Consider the following 27,861-nt stretch of genomic DNA (forward strand, 5'->3'; position numbering starts at 1 on the left):
TACCTCTGTTGCTCCTGCTGTCACAGCATGTGTCACAACTTGCCTCGAACCTTCCATGTATTCGACCACCTTCCATATATTCAGCCAGAGGAGAAGGAGAAGGCGTCTTGGTAGAACATCCAATCTAGCCCCTCCTCTTAGGGTCAAAATCTTATCCTAACCACAAGAAAACCACCTAAGTACCCAAAATAACGAAAAACCTGCATGGTCACATGCAAAACCTAAGAAACCTCTCGCCTTCTCTCTTCTTGCCTGTACGTGACCACCAAATTCTAGCCCGAGATCTCAAACAGTAGCTATTGCATTGTAAGCAGTATCCACCATTTTTTTCCTCTAGCATACAATAATTAAAACCACCTGAGTACCCAAAACAATGAAAAACCCGTAAGGTCACATGCAAACCCTAAGAAACCTATCACCTTCTCGCTTATTTCCTATACAGACCTGTTAGAGTCTCACCCGGCATGTCGAATAGTAGCTAGTGCATTGCGAGAGGAATCCACTATTTTTTCCTCTGGAATACAAGAATTTGACCACCCTGAGCATTCAGAGTTCGATCCCTAGTGAAGTGAAATGAAATGAAAGATACCTATGTTCTCTGTCTCCGACTTTTCACAACCCTCGAGATCTGTGAGCTTCTTTCCCGCCTTAGCTTCTTTAAAACAACTGGCTGATTCTTTCCAGGTGGTGTGTTATGATTGGAACGAGCACGTTATTTATTTGAAGTAGACGACGTCCGTATATATGGTGAAATTGATTGAAATTAAATGACATGACAGTCTTGGATAACATCCAGATTGCGTATGGTTGTTTCATTAAAATAGCTTATTTATTTATTTTAGAAAATGTGGATTATTTTATTTACTTTGTGTTAATTTTCAATAACATTATGATGATTGGTTGTTACGATGGAAGTTCCAGAGACTCTCTTTTCTTTGTTTTTAGGTATAAAGGCGCTGGTAAGTTCTCAAAATGAATCCTTATGAAAACCTTTTTAAACGAATATTATATATATATTTTTTGGTCCTTCAATTAGTGAGGGCAATCTGGAATAAAAATGTTTTTTTTGGTTTTTCTGTGGGGATATGTAAGAAGATTTACTAGAACTAATTACCTTTCAAATTTCACTAAGTTTGTAAAGTATTATTTAGTGATATAAGTTTGATTTAGAAAGTTCAATGTTTCAAAGTATTATTTAGTGATATTGTCTGATTTAGAAAGTTCAATGTTATTTAGAAAGTTCAATGTTTCTTTTGTTTTTTTGGATAAGTAAGAAAATTTACTACAACTAATTACATTTTAATTTCACTGAGCTTTTTAAAATATTATTCACTGATATAAGTTTGATTCACAAAGTTCATTGTATCAACATTATTAGTTTGTTTTGACATATTGATTATTTTTTTTTTTTTGGTATTTTTTCAACGAAGACCATGGGTGAAGCGCTTAATTTGTAAATATGTGCCATGTAATTTTCACATATATAGATATATATTTCTATATGACTCAAGACTAAACACATCTCCTCATTCTCATTGTTATTTTTTTCAATATAATTTTTACTTAAAATAGATTTATAATTCGTAAGAAAGGGAAGTCTTTTTTAAATAAAAGTAAGAAATATTTTTTTAAAAATAAAAAAAAGAAATGGATAACTTATAATTTAGTAAGAGTTCAATTTTTTTTTTAAATAATGTTATAATAAAAATTTTATTAGTTGTCCTAAGTATTAAAAGCGATTTAAAAATGATATCTTATCAAAATTAGATGTTTTTTGCTTTAAAAACATATTTTTGAGTATATTTATGTTTTTATTAGGTAAAAGGGTGGTTATGCTCAAAATTATGATTTGTGGAGCAAATAACATGTAATCTCAAAGCAGTGTAACTATTAGATGTTTCCTTTTCTGTTAGAATCTAATAATATAATTTTGGGCAAGATCGTGAATTTAAGTTGTTTGAAATGTGATTTTAAGTGTATAAATAGATTCAATGCCTTAAAAAATCTTTGGGGCATACAATTTTTGTATAATACATAACTGAAACTTAAGATTCCAAGAAATTCATGTCAAGTTTTAGCAAATATTGGCCAAAAAAAATTTCCGAGAAAAAGACAAAAGCATCTAACAAAGACTATTGTTGAGATCTCAACAATATAACATCAATAGGTCCCCTTTAAGGCCTAGTGTGACAAATCAAACTATAGCATACACCTATGGAGGTCATACTACTAGGGGATGCCTACTCTTCTAGCATCATCACAACAAGTCAAATTTCTCGTTAGGGACCCATTAAACTTAAGAGGGAAGAGTATAAAACTTACCTCTCATATTTGAATCTTCCAATGTTCAATCTTCTTCAGCAAGTGTTTAAATTACCATGTAGGACATCTCTAGGGGATATATGGTCTCTATGGGGGATCTCTGTCACCGTTGGTATGATTTACATGATAAGAATGGGTCTTGGGGAACATACTATCTCGAGGGGAGAAGAAAAGATGGCGTTAGGCCCTAAATAAAGATTTTAGAGTTCAAGGAACATGATGTAACCCTCAAACAACCACATAAATACTTTCGAAGGGATGTTTGGTGTTCAACTTGAATATGGGACCAATAGCATGTTATTCTACATAAAGAGCCACGAGAATTGTTAGTATGTATGCTTTTCTAATAATAGTGTGTACACATTCTAAGAATGTGAATGTATTATTAGAATTTGTGACATACTTTGAATTCAAATTAATAAAACCACTCTCTATGAATCTAGTACAATAATCAACTGTGGTATGTAACAACACCACAAAAACCCCACAAAAAATAGTGTGTTGTCTCTCTAAAATGTTAGGAACAAATTCCTATTAACCCTTAAAACCCTTTTATATCAGTTTCAAACTCTCTTTATTGTCCCTCTTTCCAAAGGGAGCATAAAACTATTATATACTGCAAACTCATACTCTAGATTGTATACAATTGTTACAATTTTAGCATTATAGATGGATTCATAGACCCCTTTTTAAGGGGGACGTTGAATCCATCTACCTAAAAATTAACATTGTAGATGGATTTAGAAACCCCTTTAGAGGGTCTCTAAATTTTCACGCTATAAATGGGTTCAAAGACTCCTTTACCTCTAAATTTTAAAATTGTATATGGATTCAAATTAAAGTTGTCTTTAAATCCATCTGCAGTGTTAAATATTAGTGAAATTTACACTTCAATATCAAAATTGTAATTTTCCATTTCCTGAGTGATACAATTAAAAATGATTAGCATAAATGACTAATTCATATAGTTGTTGTACTTGTTAGTTGATCATATTTTTATTCTTGGACTATGGTAGCCATTTACATTAATTATTTTTAATTTTTTCACTTAATATCTAGTCATATATTTTAATCCTGGACTAAATTAGTCACTTAAGTTAGTCACTTTTAGTTGGGTCACTTATTATCTAGTCATATGTTTTATCCATGGGCTAACTTAGTCATTTAATTTAGTTGTTTTTAGTTGGATCACTTAAAATTTCTTTAATTTAGTAGTAATTCACTTGAAATAATTGTGGTGATTAACGTTTTTAGTTGTGTAGTCACTAATCTCTCATTTTGTACTAGTGTGACCAACACTTATCGGACTATAATTTAGGCCAAGAACATAGTATACCTTTGAAATTTTATTTTTCTCCCCATACTTGGTTAGCATGTTGACCATTCCTTTGCCATCTACATCCACAGTCTCGTTAGTCCTCAATTTTACCTTTGTCTTGATCGATTCATCTACATTTGCAACTGGATTTTTGTTGGCATTCTTTTGGTTACTATAACCATTGTTTAATAACCAAACATTATCATTGGGTTCATGGATACTATGACAAGCTAGGAATATGCAATCACATTTTTTTGTAATTACATTTTCTTTTTGCTTTCCTTGGTCAACTATCTTCTTCCTACAATCATGTGCATAGTGACCAAATTTATTACAATAATAACATCTTACCTTTGATTTATTGACTCCTTGATTGTTGTTGAAGCTTTTTTTGTTGCATCCATTCTCTTGTTCTTGCTCTTCTCTACCATCTCTCTGACAATAATTTATTCCACCTCAACCTCTACCTTGACCTTTGTCTCTTGAGATAGAAACTTGGTTTTTAAAAACATCTTTAATTGCAGAGTCCTTATTTATGTCTATCCTCACATCATGGGATAGAAGTGATCCCATAAATTCATCAGCTATCAGTGATGCCAAATCCTTGACTTCTTCAATAGCTGCTACTATCACATCAAATTTAGTAGGAAAAGAACTGAGGACCTTTTCAACCATTGTTTGATCTTTAATCTCATCACCATAAATTTTCAATTAATTTACAATGGTTAGAATCCAATTCATGAACAAATCGATATTATTTTTTTCTTTCATTTGTAGACTTTCAAATACTTTCCTAATATTTTGCAACCTAAAAATATTGAATTTGCCCAGGCCTTGATAGCTCCTCACCAAAATCTCCCTTGTTGACTTTGTTGAAGACGTGGTCATAATTTTTTGGAATACTGCTTCATCCACTGCTTGTTGGATAAGTTTCAATGCATGTGCATTCTTATTTTTGCTTAGCCTCAATTGATCCCTCTATGCATTGTAAGGGCTTGTTCTACCGCAACATATGCAAGTTTAGCAAATTCAATCTTGATGTAATCCCAAACACCTTAAGCTCGTAACATAGTTTTCATCTTAATAGCCCACATATCGTAAGTCTTCCTTGTTAACAGTGGAAGTTGAGCTAGAAGTTCATTGAAACCATATTTCTTTTCTTTAATATAAAAAAAAAATATGAGCCCCATGGGAGTAGGCGAATTGGTAATCACAATGTGGTGAAGTTCATTAGAAAGGCGGGCTCCGTACTGAAGGTCACAAGTTCAAATCCCCTGGATTAGCCCGGAAACTGTGGAGAGGGGTGGGCACATTTTCCTAGGGGTTATAGTGGTAGCGATCATAATCGACCCCGTGTAACGCGAGTTGCGAGGATGCTCTAGTTGTCGATTCCTCTGTTAAAATAAATAAATAAATAAAATAAAAAAAAAATGACCAAAACACCCTTCTTCTAAAAATTATTATATTTTTTAACAACTAAAACCAATAACTTTTATAAAACCTTTCTTTTCAAAACCTTTGTTTTTCAAGGCTTGAAAAAAAAATTAAAAACTCTTTTTAATAAACCCCTTGTAATAATTTTTTTTTTTCCATTTATAAATAAATAAAAATCATTTTTAATTTTTCAAGGTTTTTTTTTTTAACTTTAAAAACTCTTTTTAATAAACCCTTGTAATAAAACTTTTATTTTCCTTTATAAATATAATAAAAATCATTTTTTTTAATCACTTGAAAATAAAAGTGAAAAATGGGTTTATTCAAATATTAGTTGTTTGTGTGAAGAGAGAAAATAGTTATGGGTTGCAAAGTGACACTAAAAATAGTCATGAGTTTCAAAGTGCCAAATAAAGAAAAATCGAAAAGAAGAATTAGATGATCCCCATTATGGTATCACGTAGAAGACCGAAAGGTTGGGAGGTTAGTTTCCACAAAATTTACAAATTTCACTTGCTGCTGGTTTTTTTGTGTTACGACTGTTATTTGTATAGGAAATACACAGAAATTCTGACTGAAATTAAACGTATGATATGTTCTAAACCTTAAATCTTAACTACATGAACACATGACCTGTCCTCTGTCCAAAACCACAACAAAAATTACCTAGAATAATACATTGGTTGTGCAATAGTGGGATTTAGCTCCAATGCCAAATAAAGAGCAGGCAGCGTCTTTCAGCCGAGATGTTCGACTCCTCGCTGCAAATCACCTCCCTATTTCATATTCAATTAGATCAGATGGCAGAAATAGAGCATTCAGGGAGGTCTGTACACTCCCACAGCTACTTACTACTGCGAAACTAACATCGGAGGCCATATGGGACCAGACGAATGCCGGCCTGATTCGAGGCATGTCGAGTGTGTTGAAATGTAATTTCAACTGTGGCATTTATTGCACAAAACCGTTCCTTTCCCCGCACCGCTTTTACGGAAGGGTGGTATTTCCCGGGGAGGCAGCGATCACAATCACCAACTGACACGTGGCCACAACAACTTTTTCAAAACCACCATTCCCCGGCGCGTAAAGCTCGGTTGAAAGGGACCTCCGGGGAATTGCTGACAACCGTCCGATTGACATCAATGGTTGACGTACAGACCTGCTCCATATGACTTGATGTGAAGTGTTTTTCATTGACGGACAGTTTTTTTTGGTAAAGTAATTAATGAATTTATTACAGTAGGTAAATGTAGGTAAAGATATTTTAATTTTATTGTTTTTATTTTCACGGGTGTAGTTTTGCTTTATGTTGCCTGTTGACTATGTAATGTTTTTTTTTGTTTTTTAGTATGTAATGGAATGAAAAAAAACTCGCCGCAGCGAATGTAAGAAGATTTTTTTTTACAGTAGCATGAATGTAATGTTGTTCATTGTATATGAAAGAGGGCAATACGCAGCAGAGTGTGAATGTCCAGTTTTTGAGAATGAAGTGTAGATGCAGCAGCGCGAAAGGGAAATTTTTTTTTAGGGCACAACAGTGCGAATGTAAGGTGTGAAGAAATTAACACAGAGCAATGTCAATGTTAAACAAAGACAAAGTTCTCCTTTTGTAATGCATAGCAGTGTTGAGAAAGTATTTTTCTCCTTGTAATGCACAGCAGTGCAAAGACTGTCTGATGTTCAGTGTTTTTTTGCTTAATGCATTTTATGTATGGCAACACAATACTGTTTTTGGTTAATATAAAAACTTTGTTATCTGTTATGTGAATCAATCTCCATTTCTATGGATTGAAGTAAATGTGGATGAAATTCTGGGATACAAATTAAAAGTTTCTTTGTGTATATGTAAAACTCTGTTCTCCAAGAAACAATAGTAGCTTCCCTGTGTTAAGAAACAGAGCATTTTTCCTCTGTTCATTTTTGTTTGGAATTATCAGAAATTCCCAACATGGTATCAGAGCTTGTCCAGGCTCTTTGAAGGTGTCAAAGAAGCTGAAGGAAGGGTTTCTTGTTGCAACAACTTCTCTAGCAGAGTGAAGACTCAGTCAAGAAATAATCCAAGGTATTTCACAAGTTAGTTTTTGTGTTACTGCTGAGGACAGTCTGTTATTTTAAATACACAGTCAAGTATTTTGAAGCATAGTTAAGAGTGCAAGAATGGCTGGAGCCAGCACTAGCATGGGTATCTGTAATACCCAACTCCCACAATTTAATGGGAAAAACTATGACTATTGGGCAATAACTATGAAAGCTTTGCTTGCTTCCCAAGACTTATGGGAATTTGTTGAGGATGGTTTTCAAGAACCAACAGATGAAAATGAGTTTAATAACTTAACACAAGCAAGGAAAGATCTGTTGAAGAGCAATAAGAAGAAGGATTCTAAAGCCCTCTACTTCTTGTATCAGGTAGTGCATGAGAGTGTGTTTCCAAGGATAACAGCAGCTAAGAGATCCAAATAAGCATGGGAAACTCTCAAGATAGCCTATCAAGGCATGGAGAAAGTGAAGACAACAAAACTACAGTCACTGAGGAGAGATTTTGAGAATCTCTGCATGAAGGAGTCAGATAATATTGACTCATTCTTCACACATGTGATTGGTCTAGTCACACAGATAAGGTCCCATGGAGAGATTCTTGAAGAAAGGAGGATTGTGGAGAAACTATTGAGGATCCTACCCTCAAGGTTTGATGTGATTGTCACCACCATAGAAGAGACAAAGGATCTCACAAATTTCACAGTTGATGAACTACATGCATCATTGATAACACATGAGTACAGATTGAGTAGGAATGAAAAATCATCTCTACAACATGCCTTTAAGACCCAGATGTGCTTTGGAAGAGGAAGAGGTCAAGGCAGAGGAAACAAGAAAGGAAGAGGCAACAATCCAAATCAGAACCAAGGCCAAGGCAACAGCCAACAAAGTGAACAACATCATGCTCAAGGACAAAGGTATGATAAATCCAATGTCCAATGTCACTATTGTAAAAAATATGGGCATTATGCAAATGAATGTAGGAAGAAGCAACATGATATGAGTAATATAACTAGTGCAAATTTCACTAGAGAAAATATCAGCCAAAATAATTTGTTTTTAGCTTGTAATATGGCTGAAGAAAAGAGTGAAGATGTATGGTTTCTAGACTCCGGTTGCAGTAACCATATGACATGAAACATAGCCCTGTTTTCTACGTTAGATCAGAGTGTGAAGTCACAAGTCACACTAGGGACTGATAATAAAGTTTCTGTTATGGGAAAAGGAGAAGTAAATGTTTTAACAAGGAAAGGTGAAAAGAAAACCACAACAGATGTTTATTATGTTCCTCGAATGAAATGTAACCTCTTAAGTATTGGACAGCTTGTTCAAAAGGGGTACAATGTTTTCTTTGTGAATGATGTATGCACCATCATGGATAAAAAACCCAGCAAACAATGTATTGCTGAAGTAAAGATGACAAGGAACAGGATGTCCCTCTTAGAATGAAAGCAGATTTAAAAAATGGAGAAGAAATAGCAGTAGTGACACAAGAGGCTTTCCAAAGTGAACCAAAGGATGAAAATTGGTTTTGGCACTTGAGATTTTGACATCTCAACTTTGGAGGTCTTAACTTGTTGAATAGAAAAGGAATGGTAAGAGGATTACCATTGATAGAGAAACCATACAGCCTTTGTGAAGGTTGTATCTTGGGGAAACAACACAGAGAAATTTTTCCATCTGGGAAAAGCATAAGGGCAAAAGCACCCTTAGAGATTGTCCACTCAAATTTATGTGGACCGATGCAAACTCCATCACTTGCAGGCAACCACTATATTCTAACATTTATTGATGATTTTACTAAAAAAACTTGGGTTTATTTCCTGAAGAGAAAAAGTGAAGTGTCTGAAAGATTTTGTAATTTCAAAGAACTTGTAGAAAACTAAAGCGGGCTGCATATCAAAATACTAAGAACTAATAGAGGAGGTGAGTATATCCCCATAGAATTTCTACGTTTTTATACAGAAAATGGAATTCATAAGCAGTTTACCATTAGGTACACTCCGCAACAAAATGGAGTTGCCGAAAGGAAGAATAGTACAGTCATGGATATGGCGAGAAGTATGTTAAAGGCAAAGCATTTGCCAAATGATTATTGGGCTGAAGCTGTACATTGTGCAGCGTACATTTTGAATAGATGCCCTACAAAAGCAATCATGAACAGAGTGTCAAAAGAAGCATGGAGTGGGATAAAGCAAGGAGTCACCCACATGAAAGTTTTTGGATGTGTGGCCTATGCACACATTCCAGATCAACTAAGGAAGAAGTTGGACAGCAAAGGAGAGAAATGTATTTTCATTGGATACAGTGAGGAATCCAAGGCTTACAGGCTGTATAACCCATCCACCAAGAAGCTTATTGTGAGTAGAGATGTTCAGTTCATTGAGGAGGAAGCTTGGGATGGAAGCATAGAGAAAACAGTGAATGTTAAAAACTCTTTGTCACATAATGAAGATGATGAGGAGATGGTTGAAATACATCCCCAAATAGCAGCACCAACACAAGGGCATCAAGACACACCCTTGAGGAGAAATGAAAGTGCTTCTCCAAGCACATCACAAGGAGGAAATTCAAGTGCTTCTTCAAGCGCTTGTACACCAAATGAAAGAGGTAAGAAGTTCAGAAATTTAAGTGACATTTATGAACAAGAGGCAACAAATGAAGGTATGAACTCTTTGTTTGCTTTATATTGTCATGTTGATGACCCTATTCATTTCAAAGAGGCAGAAGCCAAAACAGAGGTGGAAGAAACAGTCCAGCAAATGCTCAAAGAAGAGGCAGAATATGTGGCAGCTACAGCAGCAGCATGTCAAGCAATTTGGATGAGAAGAATGTTAAGGAGCTTATGCCAAGAACAAGTAAAAGAAACTGTGATTTTTTGTGACAATAGCTCAGCTATTTCATTATCCAAGAATGTTGCTTTTCATAAGAGAATGAAACACATTGACACAAAGTTCCATTACATCAAGGAATTGGTAAACAATGGAGAAATTGTTTAACACTGTAGGACTCAGGAGCAGGTTGCCGATATTTTAACCAAACCATTGGGGCAAAAAAGTTTTGAGTTTTTGAGGAAATGTCTAGGTATGACTGATAACCCAGCAGTTGAAATTAAAGGGGAGTGTTGAAATGTAATTTCAATTGCGGCATTTATTGCACAAAACCGCAGTTCCTTTCCCCGCACCACTTTTACGGAAGGTTGGTATTTCTCAGGGAGGCAGCGATCACAATCACCAACTGACACGTGGCCACAACAACTTTTTCAAAACCACCATTCCCCGGCGCGTAAAGCTCGGTTGAAAGGGACCTCCGGGGAATTGCTGACAACTGTCCGATTGACATCAACGGTTGATGTACAGACCTGCTCCATATGACTTGACGTGAAGTGTTTTTCATTGACGAATAGTTTTTTTTTGGTAAAGTAATTAATGAATTTATTACGGTAGGTAAATGTAGGTAAAGATATTTTAATTTTATTGTTTTTTATTTTCACGGGCGTAGTTTTGCTTTATGTTGCCCGTTGAATATGTAATGTTTTTTTTGTTCTGGAGTATGTAATGGAATGAAAAAAAAACTCGTCGCAACGAATGTAAGAAGAATTTTTTTTTTACAGTAGCGCGAATGTAATGTTGTTCGTTGTATATGAAATAGGGCAATACGCAACAGAGTGTGAATGTCCAGTTTTTGAGAATGAAGTGTAGACGCAGCAGCGCGAAAGGGAAACAAAATTTTAGGGCACAACAGTGCGAATGTAAGGTGTGAAGAAATTGACACAGAGCAGTGTCAATGTTAAACAGAGACAGAGTTCTCCTTTTGTAATGCATAGCAGTGTTGAGAAAGTATTTTTCTCCTCGTAATGCACAGCAGTGCAGAGACGGTGTGATGTTCAGTGTTTTTTTACTTAATGCATTTTATGTATGGTAGGGAAATACTGTTTTTGGTTAATATAAAAACTTTGTTATCTGTTATCTGAATCAATCTCCATTTCTATGGATTGAAGTAAATGTGGATGAAATTCTGGGATACAAATTAAAAGTTTCTCTGTGCATATGTAAAACTCTGTTCTCCAGGAAACAATAGTAGCTTCCCTGTGTTAAGAAACAAAGCATTTTTGCTCTGTTCATTTTTGTTTGGAATTATCAGAAATTCCCAACAGGGTGGAGGCATGGTCCTAGCCAGTATCTGGGTAGCCTCCCTCATGTTAGGACGGTCCTCCGGATTCGGGTTCGAACACACCAGTCCCAACAACAGCAAACGTCTGATGTCCTCCTCGTTAAAGCTGATGCTTCTAAACTTGGTCACCCGAGTGTCAGCTGCTTGCAAGAGCCTGTTCTCACCGTACAATTTCTAGAACCAACCAATCAGATCAAACGATTCTCGGGTGCGAAATGTGGGAGGCAGGGATGGAATTTGATGGGCATTTTGATTCATGTATTTGACAGTTGAAACTTGGGGATGGGAGGGTTGAAACTTGGGGATGGGTGTTTTTCATGACGTGACTGGAATGGTGGAAGACGTATTTTTGACGTCCAAAACATTTTCCAAAATGTTATTACGCCCCCTTTATTTTCCATCTGAAAGTGTTTTTTTGGCAAGTTGCCTCCTAACTGACTAGCCCAATGGAAAACTACCTCCTCAATCAACGACGCAACTCACACGTTCCTCTGCAACCAAAATTGATTTGCAAGTGAATTAAAAATGTAAGTGAAAGTTGTCTTCTTTTGGTAAGTCCGAAACTGCCAACCACAATACACCTTTCTTTCTGCTATGTACACCGCAGCACCGCTTTGCTTTTACAGAAAGTTTGCAAATCAACGCCAATGTGAAAACCTTATTAATATTGCTGGTGGGCCATAGCTGGCTTCATCCTTAAATTGCACATGCCCAGAAGAGATCTAGAGCTTTGGGCTGTCTACTTCCCTGACAAGGCATATGCCCATTTAGACTTATGCTCAACTGAAGATTGGGTCCAAAGAAACTGCCAGGAAACTGCAAATTGGCGCTTCAGGTTAGTGATTGATTTTTTTTTCTTCAAACATTTGTGCCTGATAGCTGCTAGCTTTTAATTTTTCATTTCATAAGTGATTTAATTTTTTATTTCATAATAGATTTGGATATCTCTAACTGCTCACACTCTTTAAAACAGGGGTTTGTCATTATGCAGAATATGGTTTCTTGGTGATTTTTTTTTTTTATGAAATGATTGTCCACTGTTTCACTGTCTACACGTCTCTCAAAAAATTTACTTAATACACCTTATTAATTTACTTATTAAGGATTTTTAGTGTCGTGTATCGTCATGACTCGTTAGGGATTTTAGAATGAAAATAACAACAATGTAAAATCCCTCTGTCGAGTCGCCACTAACAGAGAACCCTAACTGTATGTGATTCCCATCTTTATTTTGCTTTAATGCATAACTTTCATGCAACATGAAGCATTTCATTGCTTTCATTATCATTGGAGCAATGGAATTTAGAAAATTGTAAGTTGGTACATTAGTTTAGTGTAATTGGATTTTTGAATAAACCATGATTTATGTATATGTATATGTATAAATTAATAATTTGTTTTCAAATGTATTTTTTTTATTGGGTGGTTGGAAGTTGGTGGTACATTCTTATGCCTTTTCAAGGTGTCATATATTTATATTTTGTATCAAACATTATATTAGATAATGTTAGAAATTATCTCTGAATTTGCATGGAACTTAGTCTTATTAGGCATCTAAATATTCATGTGGCATAATGTAAATTGTTGGTTTTAAATGATAATTTAAAGATATGCAATGGATAACCATTAATTATTTTACATAGGACTCATTATATATTTGAAATGAGCAAATTTTAAATGTCCAACACAAAAAAGAAACCCCCACTGAGTTTTTTCAAATTTTGGTTTTTTAATTTTTTAATCAAAATTTTATGGGTGAAGGGTTAATTTATTATGAGAATATCATTCTTGAAGGGTAAAATTTTAAACATAATGTTTCTTGACAAGAAGTGTTGGGAATTTCTGATAATTTCAGAACAGACAAATAGAGAATAATGCTATGTTTTTAACACTCTGTTTTAACACAGGAAATTAAAAATCGTTCGCTGAATGCAGTGTTTCAGCAACGCGGTTTCGTCAACTGAGTTTCAGCAACGGTGTTTCAGCAACGCTAAAACTGGAGTTTCAACAACATTGTTTTGACGGCGAGAAAATATTTTCTGAATACGGTTTTTCAGCAACGCACATAGAAAAAAAACTTGTATTAATTAACAAGACTGTTGTTACAAAATTCTTCCTCTCACAGAGGGATTACAGTGGGAACGCTCCAGATGCAACTCCAAAAATTTCACTCTGTCTTAGCTTGCAAATTGACGTTGATTTGTCTGCACTGTTGTGCATTACAAAATACTCTGTTTCTGCTGAAAAATTAACACACTATCTCTGCACTTCTGTGCATTGCAAAACACTCTGTCTTTTTTGCTGAAAATCAACACTGTTGTGTATTAAAAAAAACTTCTTACATACGCTGCTGCATGCTGCATATTACATTACATAGTCAAAAAAAAAAAACATTGCGTGTACTATAAAAAAAACTACTTAAAATTTTTTGTGACAAGACTAGAAATTAAAACAAGGTATGGAGGAGCAGACGGATAAGTTTAATTCCTGAAATTTCTGGATGTTCCGGTACATTCTCCATGTATGCAATAAAACCAGGTGTTTACTATTTTTACCAACTCTGCCATGATTTTTGTGTTCTTAAATGTTTGATGTCCTTGATCCCGAAAAACAAAATCTGCACCATGTAAGGAAAAATATAGTCTCGATCTGCTGTTTTAATTGGTGCTGCAGTTGAAAGTAGTATTTCAACACTCCCCTTTAATTTCAATTGCTGGGATATCAGTCATACCCAGACACTTCCTCAAAAACACAAAAGTTTTATGCCCCAATGGTTTGGTCAGAATATCAGCAACCTGCTCCTGAGTCCTGCAGTGTTGTAAAATAATTTCTCCATTGTTTACCAATTCCCTGATGTAATGAAACTTTGTGTCAATGTGTTTCATTATCTTATGAAACACAACATTCTTGGATAATGCAATAGCTGAACTGTTGTCACAAAGAATCACAGTTCCTTTTGTTTGCTCTTGGCATAACAAACTGCTTGACATGCTGCTGATGTAGCTGCCACATTTTTTTCCTCTGCTGTAGACAATGCTACAATAGGCTATTTTTTAGAAGCCCATGAAATAGCTCCTGAACCCATGTGAAAAACATAACCGAATGTGCTTTTCCGATCATCTACACTTCCCGCCCAATCACTATCAGTGTATCCAATTAAATCTGAATATTCGGAAGTAGTATATAAAATGTCAAACCTTTTAGTACCTTTAACATACCTCAGAATTCTTTTTGCTGCCTGCCAATGTGCTTCTTTTGGCCTCTCCATGAATTTGGAAATTAAACTAACAGCATACATTATGTCCGGCCTAGTTACAGTCAAATACATGAGGTTTCCAACTATGCTCTTGTACAAACTAGGATCAAAATCCTTGTTGTTTTCCTCTTTGCTGAGTTTTAATCCCATCACCGTGGGAGTGATTGGTGCTTTGCTCTCCTGCATGTTAAATATTTCCAACACTTCATTAACATATTTTTCTTATGAAATAAAAATCCCATTTCCATTTTGTTCTACTTCTATTCCTAAGAAGTATCTCAGCAAACCCATGTCAGTCATTTCAAATTCTTTTTTCATAACTGTTTTGAAATTTTCAATAAGGTAAAAATCATTACCTGTGAAAATAACATCATTAACATATAACACAACAATTAGTATTTTACCATCATTTTCTTTGATGTATAGGGTGGGTTCTCCTTCACACTTTTCAAATCCATTTTCCAGTAGATAGGAATCTATCCTACTATACCATGCTTTTGGTGCTTGTTTCAGCCCATAAAGAGCTTTCTTCAATCTGCATACTTTGTGCTCTTGGACTTTATTTTTATAGCGTAGAGGTTGTTCAATGTAAACCTCTTCCATTAACACTCCATTTAGGAATGCTGTCTTCACATCCATTTGGTAAACTTTCCACTTGTTTTGTGCTTCTATGGACAGCATTGCTCTCACAGTTTCCATTCTAGCAACCGGTGCAAAAGTTTCCTCATAGTCTCTCCCATACTGCTGCTTATATCCTTTGACAACCAGCCTTGCCTTGTGTATTTGTATTTTGCCTTCAACATTACTTTTGGTCTTGTAGACCCATTTAACTCCAATGACTTCCTTTCCTTTTGGTAGTTCAACTAAATCCCATGTCTTGTTTCTTTCTATGGCATTGATCTCCTCATCCATAGCTTCTATCCATTTCCTATCTTTAATTGCTTCTTCGAAATGAACAGGGTCATCAACATGACAATATAAATCAAACAAAGAGTTCATACCTTCATTTGCTGTCTCTTGTTCATAAATGTCACTTAAATTTCTGAACTTCTTACCTCTTTCATTTGGTGTACAAGTGCTTGAAGAAGCACTTGACTTTCCTCCTTGTGGTGTGCTTGGAGAAGCACTTTCATTTCTCTTCAAGGGTGTCCCTTGCTGTCCTTGTGTTGGTGTTGCTGTTTGGGGATGTATTTCGGCCATCTCCTCATCATCTACGTCATGTGACAAAGAGGTTTTAACATTCACTGTTTTCTCTATGCTTCCATTCCAAGCTTCTTCCTCAATGAACTGAACATCTCTATTCACAATAAGCTTCTTGGTGGATGGTTTATACAACCTGTAAGCTTTGGATTCCTCACTGTATCCAGTGAAAATACATTTCTCCCCTTTGATGTCCACCTTTTTTCTTAGCTGATCTGGAATGTGTGCATAAGCCACACATCCAAAAACTTTCATGTGGGTGACTGCTTGCTTTCTCCCACTCCATGCTTCTTCCGACACTCTGTTCATCACTGCTTTTGTAGGGCATCTATTCAAAATGTACATTGCACAATGTACAGCTTCAACCCAATAATCATTTGGCAAATTCTTTTCTTTTAACATGCTCCTTGCCATATCCATGATTGTCCTATTCTTCCTTTCGGCAACTCCATTTTGCTACGGAGTGTACCTAGTGGTAAACTTCTTATGAATTCCATTTTCTCTACAAAAACGTAGAAATTCCTTGGAGATATACTCACCTCCTCTATCAGTTCTTAGAACTTTGATATGCTGCCCACTTTGGTTTTCTACAAGTGCTTTGAAATTGCAAAAATTTTCAAACACTTCACTTTTGTTCTTAAGGAAATAAACCCAAGTTTTTCTAGTAAAATCATCAATAAATGTTAGAATATAGTGGCTGCCTGTAAGAGATGGAGTTTGCATTGGTCCACATAAATCTGAGTGCACAATCTCTAAGGGTGCTTTTGCCCTTATGCTTTTCCTGGATGGAAAACTTTCTCTGTGTTGTTTCCCCAAGATACAACCTTCACAAAGGCTGTCCGATTTCTCTATCAATGGTAATCCTCTTACCATTCCTTTTCTACTCAACAAGTTAAGACCTCCAAAGTTGAGATGTCCAAATCTCAAGTGCCATAACCAATTTTTATCTTTTGGTTCGCTTTGGAAAGCCTCTTTTGTCACAGCTGCTATTTCTTCTCCATTTTTTAAATCTGTTGTCATTCTGAGAGGGAACATCCTGTTCCTTGTCATCTTCGCTTAAGCAATACACTGTTTGCTGGGTGTTTTATCCATGATGGTGCATACATCATCCACAAAGAAAACATCGTACCATTTTTGAACAAGCTGTCCAATACTTAAGAGATTACATTTCATTCCAGGAACATAATAAACATCTGCTATGGTTTTCTTTTCACCTTTCTTTGTTAAGACATTTACTTCTCCTTTTCCCATAACAGAAACTTTACTATCAGTCCCTAGTGTAACTTGTGACTTCACATTCTGATCTAACATAGAAAACAGGGCTATGTTTCCTGTCATATGGTTGTTGCTACCGAAGTCTAGAAACCATACATCTTCACTCTTTTCTTCAACTATATTATAGGCTAAAAACAAATTTTCTTGGCTGATATTTTCTCTAGTGAAATTTGCATTAGTTCTATTACTCATATCATGCTATTTCTTCCTACATTCATTTGCATAATGCCCATATTTTTATAATAGTGACATTGGACATTGGATTTATCATACCTTTGTCCTTGAGCATGATGTTGTCCACTTTGTTGGTTGCTGCCTTGTCCTTGGTTCTGATTTGGATTGCTGCCTCTTCCTTGAGCATTTGCTGGACTGTTTCTTCCACCTCTGCTTTGGCTTCTACCTCTTCCTCTCTTGTTTCCTCTGCCTTGACCTCTTCCTCTTCCAAAGGACATCTGGGTCTTAAAAGCATGTTTTAGAGACGAGTTTTCATTTCTACTCAGTCTCTGCTCATGTGTTATCAGTGATGCATGTAGTTCATCAACTGAGAAGTTTGTGAGATCCTTTTTCTCTTCTATGGTGGTGACAATCACATCAAACTTTGAGGGTAGGATCCTCAATAGTTTCTCCACAATCCTCCTCTCTTCAAGAATCTCTCCATGAGACCTTATCTGTGTGACCAGACCAATCACATGTGTGAAGAATGAGTCAATATTGTCTGACCCCTTCATGCAAAGATTCTCAAAATCTCTCCTCAAAAATTGTAGTTTTGCTGTCTTCACTTTGTCCATGCCTTGATAGGTTGTCTTGAGAGTTTGCTATGCTTCTTTGGATGTCTTTGCTGTTGCTATCCTTGGAAACACACTCTCATGCATTGCTTGATACAAAAAACAGAGGGCTTTTGAGTCCTTCTTCTTATAGCTCTTCAACAGATCTTTCTCTGCCTGAGTCAACCTATTAAACTCATTTTCACTTGTTGGCTCTTCAAAACCATCTTCAACAAATTCCCATAAGTCTTGGGAAGCAAGCAAAGCCTTCATGGTTATTGCCCAATAGCCATAGTTTTTTCCATTAAATTGTGGGAGCTAAGTATTAAAGATACCCATGCTGGTGCTAGCTCCAGCCATTCTTGCACTCTTCAAAAATACTTGACTCCGTTTTTTAAAATCACTGACTGTCCTTAACAGTAACACAAAAACTAGCTTGAGAAATACCATGGATTTTTTTTTACTGAGTCTTCACTCTGCTGGAGAAGCTGCTGTAACAAGAAATCCTTCCTTCAGCTTCTTTGACACCTTCAAAGAGCCTGGACTGGCTTCGATACCATGTTGGGAATTTCTGATAATTCCATAACATACGAACAAAGAATAATGCTCTGTTTTTAACGCTCTGTTTTAACATAGGAAATTAAAAATCATTTGCTGAATGCAGTGTTTCAGCAATGCAGTTTCGTTAACTGAGTTTCAGCAACGGTGTTTCAGCAACGCTGAAACTGGAGTTTCAACAACACTCTGTTTTGACGCCGAGAAAATATTTTCTGAATACGGTGTTTCAAAAACGCACAGAGAAAAAAAACTTGTATTAACTAACAAGACTGCTGTTATAAAATTATTCCTCTCACAGAGGGATTACAGTAGGAACGCTTCAGATGCAGTTCCAAAAATTTCACTCTATCTCTACTTGAAAATTGATGCTGCTGTGTCTGCACTACTGTGCATTACAAAGAAAGTAGTATTTCAACAGGAAGCATAAGAACCAAAAACATTAAAAAAAAATTGTATTACAGGTAAAGAGAAATCCAAATTCCAACCCTGATGGAAGCCTTCCGCAGGTTACCTGACGCCTCAAGCACTACAAGACCGAAGCTAAAAACATCTTATTCTACCATTGGTTGCACTGTGTGAAAGCACTCTTGCGATGTAGCCCATGGTTACGACAAGACCGGTCGCTGTGAAGGATCTCCGGTCGTGTAAGATCAGTCGGGCGAGGCCAAAATCGATGGGCCAGGCATTGTATTCAGAATCGACCATTATGTATCTGGCTTTCACATCCCGGTGGATCACCTGTTGTTCGCATTCCTCGTGGAGATACAGAAGAGTCGAGGCCACCCCCCAGAAAATGTTGTATCTCTGGTCCCAATCAAGAAATTCGCTAGCCAAATCATCGTCAAAAATATGTTTATCCAGACTACCATTGGGCATGTATTCATAAACCATAATCAGCTCCCCTTTCTCATGGCACCACCCCAGCAGTGGCACCAGAATTTTATGGCGAAGGCGATTGATGACGCTGATCTCTGCAATAAATTCCTCTTTACCTCATTTGGCATCTTTGGCCATGCATTTGAGTGCCACCACATTTTTCCCCTTTGGCAGAATACCTATGTAGATGGTTCCGAAGTCGCCAGCTCCAAGGAGGGCCGCGGGGCTGAAGTTACTAGTGGCCTTCTTCAGGTCTTTGCAACTGAATTCGAATAGCCGGCCTGGAATTTTCTCTAATGCCTCAAATATATTTTTCTCTTCCTGTTTCTGAGATTTACGGCGCTTGAAAAACACTCTAATACCTATCACGAATACAACTGCTAAGGAAAGGCATATGGGTAGAGTAATAACTAATGTCATGTTTGGCAAGGACACGGGATCAATTGAGAAATTCCAGGATTTAACACAATCGAGCTTTGTATCCACACCCGTGGAGGCAGAAAAGCCAAATAAGCCTTCTGGTCTAAAATGGTAGACAGATCGATGATAGAGGAGATGATGGGCTTCATCGGCATTGGATCAGTCTTCTTTGCAACATACACGTCTAGCTTCTTCGTTTGTCCATCATACTAAATCAACGCCTGGACATCGTAGTTTGTGTTGTCGTTGTTGTAGTTGTAATCGCTCGTCAAATTGAACTGGTCGATATTGGAAATTTCTGGTAATTTCAAACAAAAGCTGAACAAAGAATGATACTCTGTTTTAACCCAGGAAACCAACAAAATTTTGTTTGCTGAAGACAGAGATTTACTCATGCACAGGTATTCATTAAAAATAACTACTGTTACGAAAAAAAAATTCTTCCTCTCTCAGAGGGATTACAACCAGAGACTGCTTCAAATGCAGTTCCAAAACTTTCACTGTCTCTTCTTTAAAATTTACTCTGTCTCTGCAACAAAACAAATACTCTGTTTCTTCTGAAAATAAAAACACTGTTGTTCATAAAAGGCTCTGTCTCTGCTTGCACATTTCACACTGCTGTGTGTAAAAAGATTTTCATTCACTGTGGCGTATTACATTTCATATTCAACAACCAAAACTATCTCTGCACTGTTGTGCATTACAAAGAGAGAAATTACTTTTTCACTGCTGTGTATTTTGCATTTCATATCTATATATATATATATATATATATATATATATATATATATATATATATATACTTACAAAAAAAACATTCGCACTGTTGTGCGTATCCCCTTTTGTTTCAACAAACAAAAATACTCTCACTCACGCTACTGCGTGCTCCATTACTGGTTCAACAACGAAACTCCTTTCGCGCTGCTGCTAGCTTCACATTGCAAGTTCATTGCATATACAAAAAATACAACCAAAAAAAACATAACAATACTTTTACCTATGCCCATACTTCCGTAAAATAAAAAAAACATTAAAATTTAAAATTCTACCAACATTTACTATCCACAGTAAATTCTATTAATTACTTCACGTGGAGAACTGGCGGTCAAACATAAAACTTCATGCAAGCTCCATGTGTTGGACTGTATGCAGCTTTGGCTTCAATCAACGGACATCCACCATCCTTTCAATCGGATGACTGACGCTTAGACAAACCAAACGAGATTTACGTTCTGGGAAAAAAGTGGTTTTCAAAAAAGCTTGTGGACACGCGTCAAATGGCGATTGTATCGCTGCCCCTCCGGAGAATACCACCTGCTCGTGAAAAGCGGTGCGATAAGGCTCAATGGTTTTCTGAATTAAATGCACTGCACAGCAGTTGAAATTATATTTTCAACACTCCCCTTTAATTTCAACTGTTGGGTTATCAGTTATGCCCAAATATTTCCTCAAAAATTCAAAACTTTTTTGCCCCAAAGGTTTGGTTAGAATATCTGCAACCTGCTCCTGAGTTCTGCAATGTTCTAAGACAATTTCTCCATTGTTCACCAATTCTCTGATGTAGTGAAACTTTGTGTCAATGTGTTTCGTTCTCTTATGAAACACTGAATTCTTGGATAATGCAATAGCTGAGCTATTTTCACAAAAAATCACAGTTCCTTTTGTTTGCTATTGGCATAAGCTCCTCAACATCCTTCTCATCCAAACTGCTTGACATGCTGCTGCTGTAGCTGCCACATATTCTGCCTCCGCTGTAGACAATGCTACAATAGGCAGCTTTTTAGAAGCCCATGAAATGGCTCCTGAACCCATGTGAAAAACATAACCGGATGTGCTTTTCCGATCATCTACACTTCCAGCCCAATCACTATCAGTGTATCCAATTAAATCTAAACATTATGAAGTAGTATATAAAATGCCAAACTTTTTATTTCCTTTGACATACCTCAGAATCCTTTTTACTGCCTGCCAAAGTGCTTCTTTTGGCCTCTCCATGAATCTGAAAATTAAACTAATAGCATGCATTATATCCGGCCTAGTTGAAGTTAAATACATGAGGCTGCCAACTATGCTCTTGTACAAACTAGGATCAAAATCCTTGCTGCTGTTCTCTTTGCTGAGTTTTAATCCCATCACTGTGGGAGTGATTGCTTTTCTGATCATCTACACTTCCATCCCAATCACTATCAGTGTATCCAATTAAATCTAAACATTCTGAAGTAGTATATAAAATGCCAAACTTTTTAGTACCTTTGACATACCTCAGAATCCTTTTTGTTACCTACCAATGTGCTTCTTTTGGCCTCTCCATGAATATGGAAATTAAACTAACAAAATGAATTATATCCGGCCTAGTTGCAGTTAAATACATGAGGCTGCCAACTATGCTCTTGTACAAACTAGGATCAAAATCCTTGCTGTTGTCCTCTTTGATGAGTTTTAATCCCATCACTATGGGAGTGATTGCTGTCTTGCTCTCCTGCATATTAAATCTTTCCAACACTTCCTTAACATATTTCCCTTGTGAGATAAAAATCCCATTTCCATTTTGTTCTACTTCTATTCCTAAGAAGTATCTCAGCAAACCCATGTTAGTCATTTCAAATTCTTCTTTCATGACTGCTTTGAAATTTTCAATAAAATAAACATCATTACCTGTGAAAATAACATCATCAACATATAACACAACAATTAGTAATTTACCATCCTTTTCTTTGATGTAGACGGTGGGTTCTCCCTCACACTTTTCAAATCCATTTTCTAGTAAATAGGAATCTATCCTACTGTACCATGCTCTTGGTGCTTGCTTTAGCCCATAAAGAGCTTTCTTCAATCTGCACACTTTGTGTTCTTGCCCTTTCTTTTCATAGCCTAGAGGTCGTTCAATGTAGACCTCTTCCTTTAACACTCCATTCAAGAATGCTGACTTCACTTCCATTTGGTAAACTTTCCACTTGTTTTGTGTTGCTATGGACAGCACTGCTCTCACTGTTTCCATTCTAGCAACCGGCGCAAAAGTTTCCTCATAGTCTCTCCCATACTGCTGCTTATATCCTTTGACAACAAGTCTTGCCTTGTGTCTTTCTATTTTGCCTTCAACGTTACTCTTGGTCTTGTAAACCCATTTAAATCCAATGACTTCTTTTCCTTTTGATAGTTCAACCAAATTCCATGTCTTGTTTCTTTCTATGGCATTAATCTCCTCATCCATAGCTTCTATCAATTTCCTATCCTTAATTTCTTCTTCGAAATGAACAGGGTCATCGACATGACAATATAAAGCAAACAAAGAATTCATACCTTCATTTGCTGCCTCTTGCTCATAAATATCACTTAAATTTCTGAACTTCTTACCTCTTTCATTTGATGTGCAAGTGCTTGAAGAAACACTTGAATTTCCTCCTTGTGGTGTGCTTGTAGAAGCACTTTCATTTCTCCTCAAGTGTGTCTCTTGTTGTCCTTTTGTTGGTACTGCTGTTTGGGGATGTATTTCAGCCATATCCTCATCATTTTCATCATGTGACAGAGCTTTTAACGTTCACTGTTTTCTCTATGCTTCCATCCCAAGCTTCCTCCTCAATGAACTGAACATCTCTACTCACAATGAGCTTCTTGGTGGATGGGTTATACAACCTATAAGCTTTGGATTCCTCACTGTATCCAATGAAAATACATTTCTCCCCTTTGCTGTCCAACTTCTTCCTTAGCTGATCTGGAATGTGTGCATAAGCCACACATCCAAAAACTTTCATGTGGGTGACTACTTGCTTTCTCCCACTCTATGCTTCTTCCGGCACTCTGCTCATCACTGCTTTTGTAGGGCATTTATTCAAAATGTACACTGTAGAATTTACAACTTCAGCCCAATAATCATTTGGCAAATGCTTTGCCTTCAACATACTCCTCGCCATATCCATGACTGCCCTATTCTTCCTTTCGGCAACACCATTTTGCTGCGGGGTGTACCTATTTGTAAACTGCTTATGAATTCCATTTTTTCTACAAAACCGTAGAAATTCTTTGGAGATATACTCACCTCCTCTATCAGTTCTTAGAAATTTGATATGCAGCCCTCTTTGGTTTTCTACAAGTTCTTTGAAATTGCAAAATCTTTCAAACACTTCACTTTTGTTCTTAAGGAAATAAACCCAAGTTTTTCTTGTAAAATCATCAATGAATGTTAGTATGTAGTGGTTGCTTGCAAATGATGGAGTTTGCATTGGTCCACATAAATATGAGTGAACAATCTCTAAGGGTGCTTTTTCCCTTATGCTTTTCCCTGATGGAAAACTTTCTCTTTGTCGTTTCCCCAAGATGCAACCTTCACAAAGGCTGTCTCGTTTCTCTATCAATGGTAGTCCTCTTGCCATTCCTTTTCTACTCAAAAAATTAAGACCTCCAAAGTTGAGATGTCCAAATCTCAAGTGCCACAACCAATTTTCATCCTTTGGTTCGCTTTGGTAAGCCTCTTGTGTCACTGCTGCTATTACTTCTTTATTTTTCAAATTTGCCTTCATTCTGAGAGGGAACATCCTATTCCTTGTCATCTTCACTTCAGCAATACATTGTTTGTTGGGTGCTCTATCCATGATGGTGCATACATCATTCACAAAGAAAACATTGTAACCCTTTTGAACAAGTTGTCCAATACTTAAGAGGTTACATTTCATTCCAGGAACATAATAAACATCTGCTATGGTTTTCTTTTCACCTTTCTTTGTTAAAACTTTTACTTCTCCTTTTCCCATAACAGAAACTTTATTATTAGTCCCTAGTGTGACTTGTGACTTCACACTCTGATCTAACATAGAAAATAGGGCTATGTTTCCTGTCATATGGTTGCTGCAACCGGAGTCTAGAAACCATACATCTTCACTCTTTTCTTCAGCAATATTACAGGCTAAAAACAAATTATTTTGGCTGATATTTTCTCTAGTGAAATTTGCACTAGTTCTATTACTCATATCATGCTGCTTCTTCCTACATTCATTTGCATAATGCCCATAATTTTTACAATAATGACATTGGACATTGGATTTATCATACCTTTGTCCTTGAGCATGATGTTGTCCACTTTGTTGGTTGCTGCCTTGGTCTTGGTTCTGATTTGGATTGCTACCTCTTCCTTGAGCATTTGCTGGACTGTTTCTTCCACCGCTGTTTTGGCTTTTGCCTCTTCCTCTTCCAAAGAACATCTGGGTCTTAAAGGCATGTTCTAGAGATGAGTTTTCATTTCTACTCAATCTCTGCTCATGTGTTACCAGTGATGCATGTAGTTCATCAAGTGAGAAATTTGTGAGATACTTTGTCTCTTCTATGGTGGTGACAATCACATCGAACTTGGAGGGTAGGACTCTCAACAGTTTCTTCACAATCCTCCTTTCTTCAGGAATCTCTCCTTGAGACCTTATCTCTGTGACCAGACCAATCACATGTGTGAAGAATGAGTCAATATTATCTGGCTCCCTCATGCAAAGATTCTCAAAATCTCTCCTCAGCAACTGTAGTTTTGTTGTCTTCACTTTCTCCGTGCCTTGATAGGCTGTCTTTAGATTTTGCCATGCTTCTTTGGATGTCTTGGATGCTCCTATCCTTGGAAACACACTCTCATGCACTGCTTGATACAAAAATACGAGGGCTTTTGAATCCTTCTTCTTATAGCTCTTCAATAGTTCTTTCTCTGCCTTAGTTAACCTATTAAACTCATCTTCATCTGCTGGTTCTTAAAATCCATCCTCAACAAATTCCCATAAATATTGTGAGGAAAGCAAAGCCTTCATGGTTATTGCCCAATAGTCATAGTTTTTCCCATTAAACTGTAGGAGCTGAGTAATAAAGATACCCATGCTAGTGCTGGTGCTAGAGCCAGCCATTCTTGCACTCTTAACTATGCTTCAAATACCTGACTGTGTATTTAAAATAACTGACTGTTTCTTCAGCAACAACACAAAAAAAAACTAACAGAGAAATACCTTGGATTTTTTTGACTGAGAATTCACTCTGCTCGAGAAGCTGCTGCAGCAAGAAACCCTTCCTTCAGCATCTTTGACACCTTCAAAGAGCCTGGACAAGCTCTGATACCATGTTGGAAATTTTTGGTAATTTCAAACAAAAGCTGAACAGAGAATGATACTCTGTTTTAACCCAGGAAACCAAAAAAAAATTGTTTGCTGAAGACAGAGATTTACTCATGCACAGAGAACACTTGTATTCATTAAAAATAACTGCTGTTACAAAAAAAAAAATTCTTCCTCTCTCAGAGGGATTACAACCAGAGACTGCTTCAAATGCAGTTCCAAAACTTTCACTGTCTCTTCTTTAAAATTTACTCTGTCTCTGCAACAAAACAAATACTCTGTTTCTTCTGAAAATAAAAACACTGCTGTTCATAAAAGGCTCTGTCTCTGCTTGCACATTTCACACTGCTGTGTGTAAAAATATTTTCATTCACTATGGCGTATTACATTTCATATTCAACAACCAAAACTATCTCTGCACCGCTGTGCATTACAAAGAGAGAAATTACTTTTTCACTGCTGTGTATTTTGCATTTCATATATATATATACTTACAAAAAAAACATTCGCAATGTTGTGCGTATCCCCTTTTGTTTCAACAAACAAAAATACTCTCACTCACGCTGCTGCGTGCTCCATTAGTGGTTCAACAACGAAACTCCTTTCGTGCCGCTGCTAGCTTCACATTGCAAGTTCATTGCATATACAAAAAATACAACAAAAAAAAAACATAACAATACTTTTATCTATGCCCATACTTCTATAAAATAAAAAAACATTAAAATTTAAAATTCTACCAACATTTACTATCCGTAGTAAATTCTATTAATTACTTCACGTGGAGAACTGGCTGGCAAACATAAAACTTCACGCAAGCGTGCTGGACTATACCCAGCTTTGGCTTCAATCAACAGACATCCACCATCCTTTCAATCAGACGACTGACGCTCAGACAAACCAAACGAGATTTACGTTCCGGGAAAAAAGTGGTTTTCAAAAAACGCTTGTGGACATGTGTCAAATGGCAATTGTATCGCTGCCCCTCCGGAGAATACCACCTGCTCGTGAAAAGCAGTGTGATAAGGCTCAGCGGTTTTCTAAATTAAATGCGCTGCACAGCAGTTGAAATTATATTTTCAACAGTCGATAGACGTAAAATTTATGGAATTTATTCCATTAACATTAATGCCTACATGGTTGCCATCGGGATCATTAGTCCCTGGGCTTTTCCTTGTATCAAACTCGACTGCCAATACCTTACTACTGCTACTGCCATTAATGGAGTCATTGAACAGTCCGAACCATTAGCCATAGCTATTATCAGGTAAATAATCATTGGAAGTTATGATGAAAGACAGACCCTCGCCGCCGCTTCCATTCTTCGGTTGAATATTGAAAACGAATGAGCTACTGAAGGATGCGGTCTTATTCCCACGATATAGCCTGAAACTCTCATTCAACAACGACCTTCCAGATATATTTTCTAGGGAGTATTGCGAAGTGCTATTACTGGTATCCAGCGTGACCTGCAACGCACCGGAGCTCATTGTGGAGTTGAGCATATTGAAATTACCAGCATCGCTATTGAGATCGAATCTAGGAAAATTGATACCATAATGGCAGCAGTTTCTCCAACCAATAAGAATGCAATGGCTACAAGGATTATTTCTTGTAGGAAACCCATTAAATTCTATACTGGTGCGATGCAAATTCGAAGACAGGCACAACGATTTAAAATCACAATCCTGAGGGAGAGAGGAGAAACCTGCAAGGGTATTTCAACATTATAGTTGCTACCCGGCTAAGGATGGAAATCACCTGTTTAGAAACGTCGGTGTAGTTTTGGCAAAAGGTAGACAGCACAAACGCGGACATGAACTACACCATCCGTGGCTGAAGGAAATACTAAACGCGGACATGAATTACACGATCCGTGGTTGAAGGAAATACTAATCCGTGCAGTGACGAAGATGAAGATTGACTGCTTCTCATTCTCCAACTCCTCCTCCTCTCCTGCTTCTGTACTTTCTCCCCAACATACGTTGCAACACGGTTGTGAAAATCCATTACATGAAATGAGTTGATACTGTCCCCGGTCAAAATACCCACTCCCTCTCTCTTTTCCTTTTCAGATCAGAAGCTTATGAGTGTGGTTCAAAGGATTTGGCCTTAACCTATTGAACCATTCAGCGGGATGGCAATAGAACCAAA

Source organism: Pinus tabuliformis, chromosome 9, assembly GCF_031772625.1.
Source record: "Pinus tabuliformis cultivar Carrire ecotype Pingquan chromosome 9, CPIR1, whole genome shotgun sequence".
In the NCBI taxonomy this organism is placed as follows: Eukaryota; Viridiplantae; Streptophyta; class Pinopsida; order Pinales; family Pinaceae; genus Pinus; species Pinus tabuliformis.